This window comes from Crocodylus siamensis, chromosome 5, assembly GCF_052110815.1.
Source record: "Crocodylus siamensis isolate JL-2025a chromosome 5, ASM5211081v1, whole genome shotgun sequence".
Lineage (NCBI taxonomy): Eukaryota > Metazoa > Chordata > Crocodylia > Crocodylidae > Crocodylus > Crocodylus siamensis.
Genome location: NC_143399.1, coordinates 3,757,822 through 3,769,292, shown reverse-complemented (window position 1 = coordinate 3,769,292; position 11,471 = coordinate 3,757,822). Strand labels below are relative to the sequence as shown.

Below are 11,471 nucleotides of genomic sequence, written 5' to 3'. Positions count from 1 at the left end.
TTAATCCCCTTTCAGTCTCACACGAATGCAGTTGGCACAGGGGACAAAGTACTGGACAATGTCTGGAACATTTCAAACCAAAAAAAAGGAAGGGGGGGAAATGCCCTCATATGGAAAAAAAAAAATCAAAACAAAACAAAACTAAGTGGCCTTGATTTGGTTAAGTCGCTATTTTAAGACCTTGTTACCATTAGAATTTGGGGTGACAATAAATCATCTTTCCCCCGGCTCTGCCATAGATCCAGGCAGGGAAGAGAGAGCTTGCAACTCTCGGTGCTTTCCAGAGTGAGCCTGAGGATCAAAATGTAAGCGGGGTAGAGTAGATCACATCTGGCTTCCCTGATTAGGATGCATATCGTTTTTAAAATATATAACTGGTGTGTGTGTGCGCACGCATGTGTGTGTTACAATGCACCAACTGTTTCCAACTTAAACAGCTTGGGGTTTCTTTTAATTGGCCTGAATCAGTCACACACTATTTTTGCCCGGTGGGATGTCTAAATGTGATGAGTTTAAAACAAAGCAACGCCCCCCAACCCAAAAAATCCAGGAAAAGGTTGTTGCAATTCCCTGACAAATAAAATGGAGGCAGCAAGGAGCGGGGGTGAGAAATTTCCCTCAATCTTATGCAGTACTTATTTCCCTGGAGTGTTTAAATGCACCAGTTTCCCCAGGAGAAGAATAAGCTGTAGCTCACATTTCATTTTTCAGGTGAGTGCTGGCAGAGATTTACACAGAAAAGAGAGGCAACAATCTAGACCTACTTAGGGAAGATATCAGTCTTTAGAAGTGAATATTATGCAGAAAAAGGCTGGATCCCCTCATGGAAATAAAAATATTTGGGTACATCACAATATGTATAATCAAGTCAATATAGAGATCTATCCATCTGTAATATACATATATATATGTGTAATATCTATCTAGGGAGATAGATCTCCACACACACACACACACACACACACAATATACACACACGTATATATCTCCATACACACACATGTGCACTGTCTATCTATGAACTATTCTTTATAGATAGATGGATAGATAAATCCATCCATCTATTTATCTATCTATCTATGGACATGCACACATACACATACATGTATAAATTTACTAGATAGATAGACAGATGGATAGACAGATAGGTAGGTAGGTAGGTAGGTAGACAGATAGAAAGAAAGGAAAGAAAGAAAGAAAGAAAGAAAGAAAGAAAGAAAGAAAGAAAGAAAAACTATTCTTTCTGCTTGGTGAATTAATCATTCCTCCCCGCTGCTGAGCCAGAGAAGCCGCGGAAGGCTGTGGGGTGTCTTGGCTCGGTGCTGTTTCGGGCCGGGCCGCACACGCGTGCCGTGAGACGTCCCCACACACCTCCGACCCGCTTCTCCCTCCCCGGTCTCCACACCTCGCTGTCTTCCCCGGAAAAGCAGGGCTGCGTCCCACTGATTTGCCAGCTCCAACTTTTTAGAGGAGCGGGGGGGCTGGGTTTCAAGGATTTCCACTAAATCAACCCCCCCCCCGCTCCTCTCTTGTTGTATTTCATTTTGCCGCGCGGAGCGGCAGCCGGGGCGGCGGCGCGTGCGGCTGCAGGGGCCGCTCCCGCGGGCGGGGGTCGGGGCGGGGGGGCGGGTGCCCCGCCGGCCGGGCTCGGGCCGGCTGCTCCGGTGCGGGAAGCCGCGTCGAGCCGGCCCCCTCGGACGTGCGGGGCCGCGCAGCCAGGCCCGGGAAGCAGTGCATTTACCCGTTCTGGTTGCGGGGGGGGTGGGTGTTGATTATTTTATTTCGTTTAATCGGGTGTCGGTCCCGGGCCGGGGCGGGAGGGGCACGAGCCCGTTTCCGCGTCTTTCCCGCGAGCGGCGCCGTGCGCCCCGCTGCAAACTCCCGCCCCGGCGGCGCTCGGGGGGGGGGGGGCGTGCTGGGACCGGGGCACCCTGCTCGGGCACCGCCCCCCGGCCGGGCACCGGCGGGGCCGCCCAGGTGCGGGCTGGCGCCAGGCGGGGCGAGGTCTGGAGGGGGTGAAGCGCGACCCCCGGCCCCGGCCCCTCGGGGCTGCAGCTTGGCCAAGGGGGGGAAGGCGGGGGGGCAACTTCGGGACCGGTCCTGGCCTGGGAAGAGCTCGTGCGAATTACCCGGGGGCGGGAGGCGGGATGCGAAAGACTCCCCTTTCCCCCGCACCCCAAACCCGCTTCCCCTGTTCTCCTGGGGGGGCTGATTCGGGGCAAGCCCCTGCTCTTTCCACCACCCCCCCCGGCGGAGGAGCCCCGGGCCCCCCGGCCCCGTGCTCCGCCGGAGCCGCGCGAAACAGGAAAGAAGAAAATCAAAAACCCCGAAATAAAGACGGTGCGGGAAGGGGGGGGGTGCAATTGCCCCCCCCCCCGTGCGCACACACGCCCCGCTGCAAAGGCCCCGATCCTGCGGCTCAGAACAGCGTTTAGCATTATAGCAATCATTATTATGTGAATATGATATTGAAGCGCACCCCCGCGAAGAGGGGCTCCGTGGCCGGCCGACCCCCGCCCCTCCGCCCGCCGGGAAGGTGCCCCCTTCTCCGGGGCGTCTCCCCGCTTCGCCCCACTGCCCGGGCAACAAAAACCAGACGACCCCCAAAACCCCTTTCGGGGGCAAGTCTATTGCCCTGCCCAGGCGCCCGCTTGCAACCCCCCTCCCTCGAGCCCTCCCCTTTGGGGCTCGGAATTGATACACAATATGCCAGCCCAAATTAAAAGGTTTCCCCCCTCCCCACCACCACCCCCCGCTTTCTTGTTCCCTTAATTCCTGCCTAAACGGTTTTGCTCTGGGAGAAGAAATCTTTTCTATAGGAGGGAGACGGGAGGGAAGGGAAAAAAGCCCCCTTCGAGAAGAGAAGGGTATTATTGTTTTAATCCTCTTACTCGCAGTCATTTTAAACCAGGGTGTTTCGGAGCCTGAAATGGCGTCCCGGCTCCCCGGCCCCGTCCTCCCCCCCCCGGCCGGGGCGAGCCGCCCTCCGCGGGGGCTTGCGCTGCTCCCGCCGGCCGGCCGGACAGACGGCCCGGCGGCCCGGCCCGGGGCAGCGGGCCGAGGGGCCACGGCAGCCGGCAGTAAAGGCAAGAAGTGACGGGAGACGAGCTGCCCCCGACGAGTGCTTGCCCCCGGGACTCGCTTTTCTCCCCCGACTTGCAAAACATGAAAAAGTCAGGGACAACCCCCCCCCCCGCAAGCCCTTCACGCCCTCCCTGACTTGCGGCCGGAGCCCGGTCGCGACCGGGGGGGAGCTGGGCTATTTCCACCCCCGACCCACTCACCCATTCCCCCCGATAGCAAAAGGAAAAAACAAATGTGATTTTCCCGGACGAAGCGCCTTTTTCTGGGCTGCAAAACGTGCCCGGCTTGCCCCGGGACAAGGAGACCCAGCCCCGGTGCAGCAAGCAAGAAGCCCAAGAGGTTTGGGGGGGTGGTGAAGTGTGGGGCTTGATCCTTGACCCCTTACCCACACACCCCCCCATCCCGAGTCAGCCCTATGGTGGGCTGCAGCCCCCCGCCCCAAGCTCTCCCAGGGAAGGAATTAGGCGTTTACACCTGGCTGGACTTGGAGTAAGTGGCTGATCAGGAGTCTTAGGGGAAGGGGGGGGGGAAGGGGGTGTATCTGCGAGCCCTGGTTTGATTGACAGGACGAGGGACCATTGAAAACCGCGCAGGGGAGCTCCTAGGTCTGTGTGAAGCTCCTTTTAAAAATCCTTCCTCAATCCTCTGCCCCCAGCAGATGGCAGCTCCCCCGCACCGGCCTGGAGTAAGGCGCAGGACAGACGTAGAGGCCGGCTCTGACCCGGCGCCTCCCGGCTGCACCCCATCCCATCCCATCCCTCCTCCTCGCCGCCCCGCACCGACCTGCCCAGGTAAGTCCCGCGTCCCCTGGGCCCGAGCCCGTGGGCTCGGGGGGTTGCAGTCAGGGGGGCACCAAGTGCTGCGGGATCTGCCCTGCAAACTCCTCTGCAGGGAGCGCCCCCCCCCCCAAAAAAGGACATAAAACCCCACTAGAAACGTGCGGCTCCGGGCGGGAGGTGGGGGGGCAGGTACCCCCGCTTTCCAGCTGCTCCGGTTTGGAGTCGTTGAGTTTGCTCCGAGGCACGGAGGAAATCCCGTCGAAGAGAAAGCGGGGGCTTTTGCAAACGGCATGGAGGCACCGTGTCAGTCTTAGCAGAGGGGCTAAAAACTCCGGGCTCGGGGCAGGGGGGCGTTAAACGCACCCCCGCTTTTCTTGTCGAGTCCCCTTTTTGTTAACCCCCAAGGGGCAAACCTGGCCTCCCCCTCTCCGCACGGCTGGGGCTCAAAGGGGGCAGAGGGGCGGCAGGACCCAGAGCCCCCGGGGGCTCCAGGCGGGAGCAGAAGGAGGGGGTCGCACCCCCCAGCAGCTCCAGGTGTGTGTTGGGGGGAGGGGGGATAAACTCCGGCCCCGCGCTGTCAGCCGGGGCTGATAGATGAAAGGCTCCGCAGTCGAAACCTATTTGCGCCTCCATTACAGGGACGAGCCGAGTGGGGATCCGCGCGCGTATTTTACCGCCGGAGACCTCATACATCTCAGCCGGAGTCACCCCGGGCCAGGGGAGAGCAGATGCGGCGGGGGGGGGGGGCTGCATCCGTCCAGCCCCGCTGCCCGGGCGGCAGAGTCGCTGTTTAGACAAGTGCCCCCCCCCCCCCCCGAGCCAGCACGGACCCGCTCCCTGCAGGCTCGACACACGCGTGTCGCGATGCAAAATAGAGCGGGGCCGCGGACACACGGGGGGGAACGCGCGCTAGGGCTCGGGCGCGCCGGCGGGGCTGGCGGGGGCACACTCACGCCCACAGATACACGCGCACACGCTTTATTTTTTCAGGTGCAATTCCTGCAAGGAGGAAGGGAGGAAGGAAGGCGCGTGAGAGAGGCAGAGACGGGGCAGGCGTGTGTGTGAGTGTGAGAGGGAGACTGGGACAGGTGCGTGTGGCGGAGGCAGGGGCGGACAGGTGTGTACGTGTAAAGGACGGAGAGACCGGGACAGGTGTGCGTGTGTAGACGAGGCTCTTCGGGTGCTGTCTTGGATTAGACCAGCTAAACCGTTGGGCACAGGTTCTTGGCAAGCTTGCGGGTGAGGGAGTGCGGGACAGGTGCGTGTGCGTGTGCGTGTGCAAGGGAGGGAGAAGGGGACAGCCCGCCAGAACGGCGTGGGCCCCCGCTTCCTAACCCTGAACGGGTCTGAACGACCCTTTATTCCGGCCCCCTTCCAGTTTCCCTCTGCGAAGCCCCCGCGCCCGGGCGGCGGCGGGGGGAGCCCTAAGAAAAGTTCTGCCCTAAAAGCCCGGGGTGGGACCGGCCTCCCCCAGCTCGGGGTCCACGCCGCGGGGTGGCTGGCTGCTTCGTGGTCTGGATCAAAGCCTCGCGACGGGATTGGCGGGGCCCCCCCGTGCCAAAAAAAGCCCCCCTTTTTGTTGCTCTGCGACGCGGTGGCGCGCGGCGCGAACTTGTGTCCGCGCCGGAGTCGGGACGGCTGTCGCGTGATAAGTCCCGCGGACGCGGGATCGGGAGGTGCCCACCCGGCCGGGGGAGGGTGCTGGGGGGGGGTCTCCTCTCCCCTCCCCCCCGCACTGCGTGTTGCTCTCGAAACCGATGTGGGAAGGGGGCTCTCCTCCGGATCCCGTGCCAACCATTTCTGCCCTCTCTTAAATCGACCCATTTGGTAATACGCCCCGTCCCCCCCCCCCGGGGTAGGGGTTTCCTCCTTCAACCCCCCGCCCCCCAGTCTCTCTATACAGGCATATATTCCGGTCACCCGCCCCCCGGGGCTCCTCTCTCCGTCCGGCCTGCGCAGCCCGGCGAGAGCAGCACGAGTAGTAGGAGATTAGGAAAATGTGCCCCCCCCCGGGCCCTGCCCCTGCCCCCCCCCCCGGGCACTGCTCTTCGGACACCCGCGTGCAGATGTTGGCCGGAGAGCACAGCTGCCGGAGCCAGCGGCGGGGGGGGGGGCTTCATCCCGGGGCTCGTGGTCCTGCGGCGGGGGCGCCTCTTCCTGCGCCCCTCCCGCAGCTGACGCTCAACTTTTATTCCCATCTCAGCACTTTTCTGGAGCGGAAAGAGTATTTCCCCGCGCCTGCAGCCCCCCCGGGGCCGCCCCGAGCTGACCTGATGTCTATTGTTTAACCCCCCCCGCCCCGTCTCCTCCCCCTCCCGGTTCCGCTCGGTCGGATCCTCAAGTTTTCCATGTAAATGACAGTAATAAATATCTAATCATGTCCCCCAGCTATAGCCGGCTCTGAACAGCCCTCATTAATGAAACATCAAGCCGATGGGGGGGAGTTTTTAAATTTTATATATATATATATGTGTGTGTGTGTGTGTGTATATGTCATGCATCTGTATATATAAATATATATGTGTATAAACTGCGCGCGGACGGACACACAGATGGACGGATAAATAGACTGGCTGGCTAGGTAGGTAGGTAGGTAGGTGGATCTCCCAGGAACGATTGTGAGGCCTCCCGGGGGGTGTACTCTCCTAGGCCGGGGAGTTACCGGGGAGCCGGAGTTGCCAGCAGCCGACGAAAGGCAGGGGCATTACAGCGTCGCTGGGGCTGGTTTTTTTAAACAGGAAAACACGCGCTGTTTTGGGGGGTTTGTCGTCTTTTTTATCCCCCCCCCCCTTCCGCGGCCGCGAGGGAGCGGCGCGCACTTAACTCCGGCACGGGCCGGGACATCTTTGACTCATTTAGGGCGCGACAAAGCGCCCAGGCTTCCCCGGCCGGGCGCGGAGCAGCTCTGCCCCAGCCGCCGTCGGAGCCGGCGCGGCCCGCGGGCACCACCGCCCCTCAAACCTTGGGGGGATAACGCCTTCCCCCCGCCCCCCTTCTCCCGATAGGTTTTAACTGACGCGCTTCCCTCGTTTTTGGGGCGGGGGAGCTGTGCCAGGCGTCGGGGTGCACACATGGGGTGTGCCAGGCTGCAAAGTTCATGAGCAAAAGAGAAATAATTCACATGGAGGCCGGCCGGGCCGGCGCCGCAGTCCGGCCGGGGGCTTGCCCACGTTTCTCCGGCCCCTGCAGGCTGGGGCCCCCCAGCACCTAGCAGCGCCGGGGAGGGCTTCGGAGCGGCGCTGAGAGGGACGATGAGGCAGAAATTAAACCGTGAGAGTTGGATTTGTTCTCCCAACGCTAAACAAATGGAGTGATTACATTCTTTCCAAACGCATCAGTCACGCTACATTAAGTCGCAGAGAGCTAATTATCCCAATTAGGAGCCTGATTTATAATTAATGGCTTGGACCAAGTGATAATTGGATGTTAATGGATAACAGTTTTGTCTGGGAGTAGCCTCCCCCTTCCCCAAAGGCAGGGCTGGAGGGAAACCTCCCCTCCTGTTTCCCTCTCACTTCTGCTAGCAGCACAAAAGCAAATGAGGAAATAAATCTGTTATTAGCTGAATCAGTGAGAGAGATCATAACGGAAAGGGCTGGGGGGATTTTTCAGGCGGCTGGGTGGTTTGAGAGGCCTCATTTAAATGTAGGGCAGCATGGACCAAGGAGCTGCTCTACCTGGGACAGTCTCCAGAGCTGGGTGAGGTTATTTTAGGCAGTCAAGAGGAAAGGGAAAAGAGGATGCCTCCCCCCGTCCAGTCCTGCAGACGAGATGGTTTGCTGGGCAGTTTTGCACCCTCCTCATTCTTGCATTTATTAAAAAAAAAATTACAGGTGGAGGCAGGAAATGAGTTGAGAAGGTCATCAAAGTTAGGCCTGATTCTTTCATGCTGCTGTACATCTGGAAATGCTCCACTGACGTCCGTCAAGGTGTGTTGGTGGAAAACCGGTACAAGAGGAGAATGGCCCCACGACCTCTATGTGCAAAACTCATTGTAGTGCCAAAGGTACCAGACAGGCGGGCACCACGTCTGGGTGGCACACGCAGACTTTACTTCCCACTTGATAACCCTGCGAGATGCCTTTCCTCTGAAGACACATCTGGGATGCTAAATGGCGCCCTTGTCACCCCTCGAATCGCTCGACTCCCAGTCGAGGAAGACAGTGGGAGTTTAAATGCCAGAGGACCCATGCTGATCTTGCTTGGACTTGTCTTTGCTCTACACTTTACAAGAGGGGGGTTTAACTCGTTAGCTCCCTGCTCGAAAGCCCGCGAATGCAGGTCCGAAGTAGAGGCACAAAGCTGGAGGGCCCGCCGGGTCTGGAGCCTGGCGTGGGGCAGATCCGAATCCGGGGGAGGGCTTCTACGCCATAATAGAGACCAATGCTTCAGGAACCTGTTGTTGAGACTTTTCCCTCCCCTAAGCACCCCCAGGGCCAGATCCTGCTTCCGCTTGCAGTTACTTTCCAATGATATCCATGGAACTGGAGCACCACATCTGGTCCCCAGTTCCCAGGGCCCCAAAATCCGGCCTTTGGTGCTGCTCCATTGACCCATATACTGTGCTGGCCAGTCACATGCTGTACCAGGCAAGTGAGAGGGGATCCATAGCCTGGATCAGGTCCACGAGCTGGATCTAGCCTGTGGATCAGCTCCCCACTCCTCTGGCCCATGAGTTTCACCCCAGAGCTTTCTTCTACCAAAGACTGACATGGTTTTATTTAACGACACACACACAGCCCTACTTTAAAACAAGCTTACGGCAGCCACATAGACGGAGTGGGGCCATTCTCCTCTTGTACCAGTTTTCTACCAGCGCACCTTGACGGACGTCAGTGGAGCATTTCCAGAGGTACAGCAGCATGAAAGAATCAGGCCCAACTTTGATAACCTTCTCAACTCATTTCCTGCCTCCACCTGTCATTTTTTTTTAATAAATGCAAGAATGAGGAGGGTGCAAAACCGCTGGAGAGGACAGAGGGCTGATGGAAGAAGAAGGGCTTTGAACTTGCCTTGTTGGAAGACGTAGCAGCGGGTAATATTCATCTATACCGCTGCACTTTAATATTAAAACGTATCAGGAATTATACGTTACGTCTAGTACCCTGAGAGCATATTAGAGGGCCCCTTTCAAGCTTTTCTAATTCATCTAAATAAATCCAAGTGTCCCAGTGAGAACCTTGCCTTAGGACTTCAGGAAGCCAATTGTTACATTGCAAAACCCAGGGCACCCTGTTGTAGCCAGAAAAATGATGGAGCCTTATTTGTTTTACGTAGTCAATAAAGTTCTCTCTTTTGCTGGCATTTAACTCCTCATCTGCATCAGAAAGGAACAGAACCGTATATTAGCAGACTGGGTAATATAATGGATTTTGTGCCCAATGCCACCCGTCTCTCCTAACCAAATGTGCCCTAACAGAGGAGCTGAGAACAGCGTCCAGACCCAACTGGGATTCCTCCGGTACCTTCAGCTTTGTCTCACCAGACAAACCAAAATCATCACAACCCATAAAACAGCTGCTGGCTTTATATTTCAAACCTCCTGGCTTAAAGTTCAGCTTTTCAATCCACATTTAGGCTCCAAGAAGCACCGACCTACTGTTCAAAGTTGCCAAATTTCCATCAATCTCAACTAGATCTGGAGGTGGTCGGCTACTCTTTAGTAGGAGGACACCCCTACTGAGATGCATAAATACGGGCGTCGGGTTTGAAAAGCTTAGCTTCGGGTGATGAATGAGAGACTTTCAACTGGGAGTGTGCGAAATGGAAGTATTCAAGTGATGTTATTCGATACCTTATTTAAAGCAAAAAAAAAAATCACTGGCAGCATAGAGAAGGCAGAGGGAAAAGAGACTGAACAAAGCCAACACGTTCCTGTTGTGATAGAGGTACTAAAAGGCTGGCCTGCTTTTCTGCAGCACTCGTTGAATCGTGATGGTTGTGAGGATGTGTGGGGGACAGGGTGGGAACATTGCAGCTCTTAAAAGAGGAACATTGCAGCTCTTAAAAGAAATGAACCGTCCACTGAAGGAATTTAACTTTCACATTTTCGTCAGTCCGAACCTGGAGCTTTCCTGCGGAGCCAGCTCAAAGCCTACCGAAAGCTGGGGGAGGTCTTTCCAATGCTTTCATTCAGTTTGGGGTCAGGCATGGCCACTGTATTGAATTGCTACAACCGGGGGTTTCTGGCAGGTTTTGGTCCTTTAGGTAGTGGTGGGGGACAAAAGAATAGGGTTGATAGCTTGATCCTCTTTATAGTCTACGGTGTTACTATCTGGAAGGTCTACGCCGTTCCTTTCAGACCAGCCTAGAGGTTTCCTCTGAAACCATGCAAGGAAAGACAGAATGGGTAGGAAGGGGGATATCCTAACAGATCGATCCGTTAAGATAGAGAGCAGTTTCCTAACAGAAGGGGCAGACGCCTTGCCATCCAAGCCTTTTAACAGGAAACTGTAGGCAGAAGCGGTGCAGAGTCCGATGGCAGCGGAGGACTGAATCTCCGAGGTTTATTCCTTGTCAAATGCACGTGGTGCAAAACCGATCAGAGCAAACATGCCTCTGAGACGGGGGGAAAAAAACCCAGCATCATCTCCTTGCACGATGCGAACGAGGCAGGGCTGGTTATGCTTGTTACAGATGATTTCTTGCGGAGTTACCTGCTGATGGCGAGACCGTACCTGCAGAGCAAGGTATCAAGGCTGCATTCATCAAAATACCCCCGTGCTCCCAGGAATAAGGAAGCATTGGATGCATCTGCTGTTATTTCCAGCTACGATATCGTTATCACATTTTTTCCTGCAAATCGAGACACGCTACTCCTGTAATGGCCTCCATTTTTCCATACTGGTGACTGAGAATTTGCCGTAGAAGAAATAGCTCATTTCATGAGTGGAAGGGAACTAGCATTAATCTAAGCTAAGGTCGAGAAATCAAGCATGGAAGAGTCAGGAAAGTAGTTAAATATGAAAGCTGCTTCTCCCCGGGCATTAAAACGCCCTGGAGTTGTAAGGCTCATTGGATGTGTTACATTCTTGAAACATTAGAGTAAGGTAAAGCATATACCAGCATCCTACTCATTCAAAACCGCGTTAGTCGGAGCAGAAACACCTAGCAGCAAAGTCTATGGTGCATTTATCCTCATTTTTACAGTCATCAGACCAGATCAACACAATTGAAAGCCTGGGATCCTGGGTGGCACATATGAAAAAAACTTTCCTGTGCTCACAAGCTCTCTGTTTCTGGGTCACTGGTTTGGGGGTTTTTTACTTCAAAACTGGCTTAGTGCTCAAATCTCAGTGAGATCTAGAAAATAAGCTCAGCTTAAACAACATTGCTTTGGCTGCGAGCGAGTTGTGCACTCACATTTTCTAACTGGGACGTACATATTATTAAAAGGATATGTTTGTAACATAAATGAGGCCAAGCTAAAATGTTTAAAGGCCAATTCGTATTTCACAAGGAGAGACGGGCTGCTTTTTCTTGCTTGGCAGACACCGGGTTATTGCAGTCATTATTGCTCCAGTGAAATTAGAGACCGGCGCACACTAGTAAAACCTGTCCTTGCCTTGCTGATGCTTTCAGAGAATTAGCCTTTGTCCTGTTCCAGCT

General features: G+C 55.8%; 1 protein-coding gene across 1 annotated transcript in view; it reads left to right on the top strand.

Annotated features, from left to right (window-relative positions):
* The first annotated feature begins 3,851 nt into the window (after positions 1–3,851).
* The window catches only part of DMBX1 (diencephalon/mesencephalon homeobox 1), a 30,741-nt gene continuing 23,121 nt past the window's right edge, over positions 3,852–11,471 (top strand). Inside the window, exon 1 of the mRNA XM_090048493.1 lies at positions 3,852–3,875. The gene's annotated coding sequence lies outside the window, so the exon portion shown is untranslated. The remainder of the gene's footprint in view (positions 3,876–11,471) is intronic.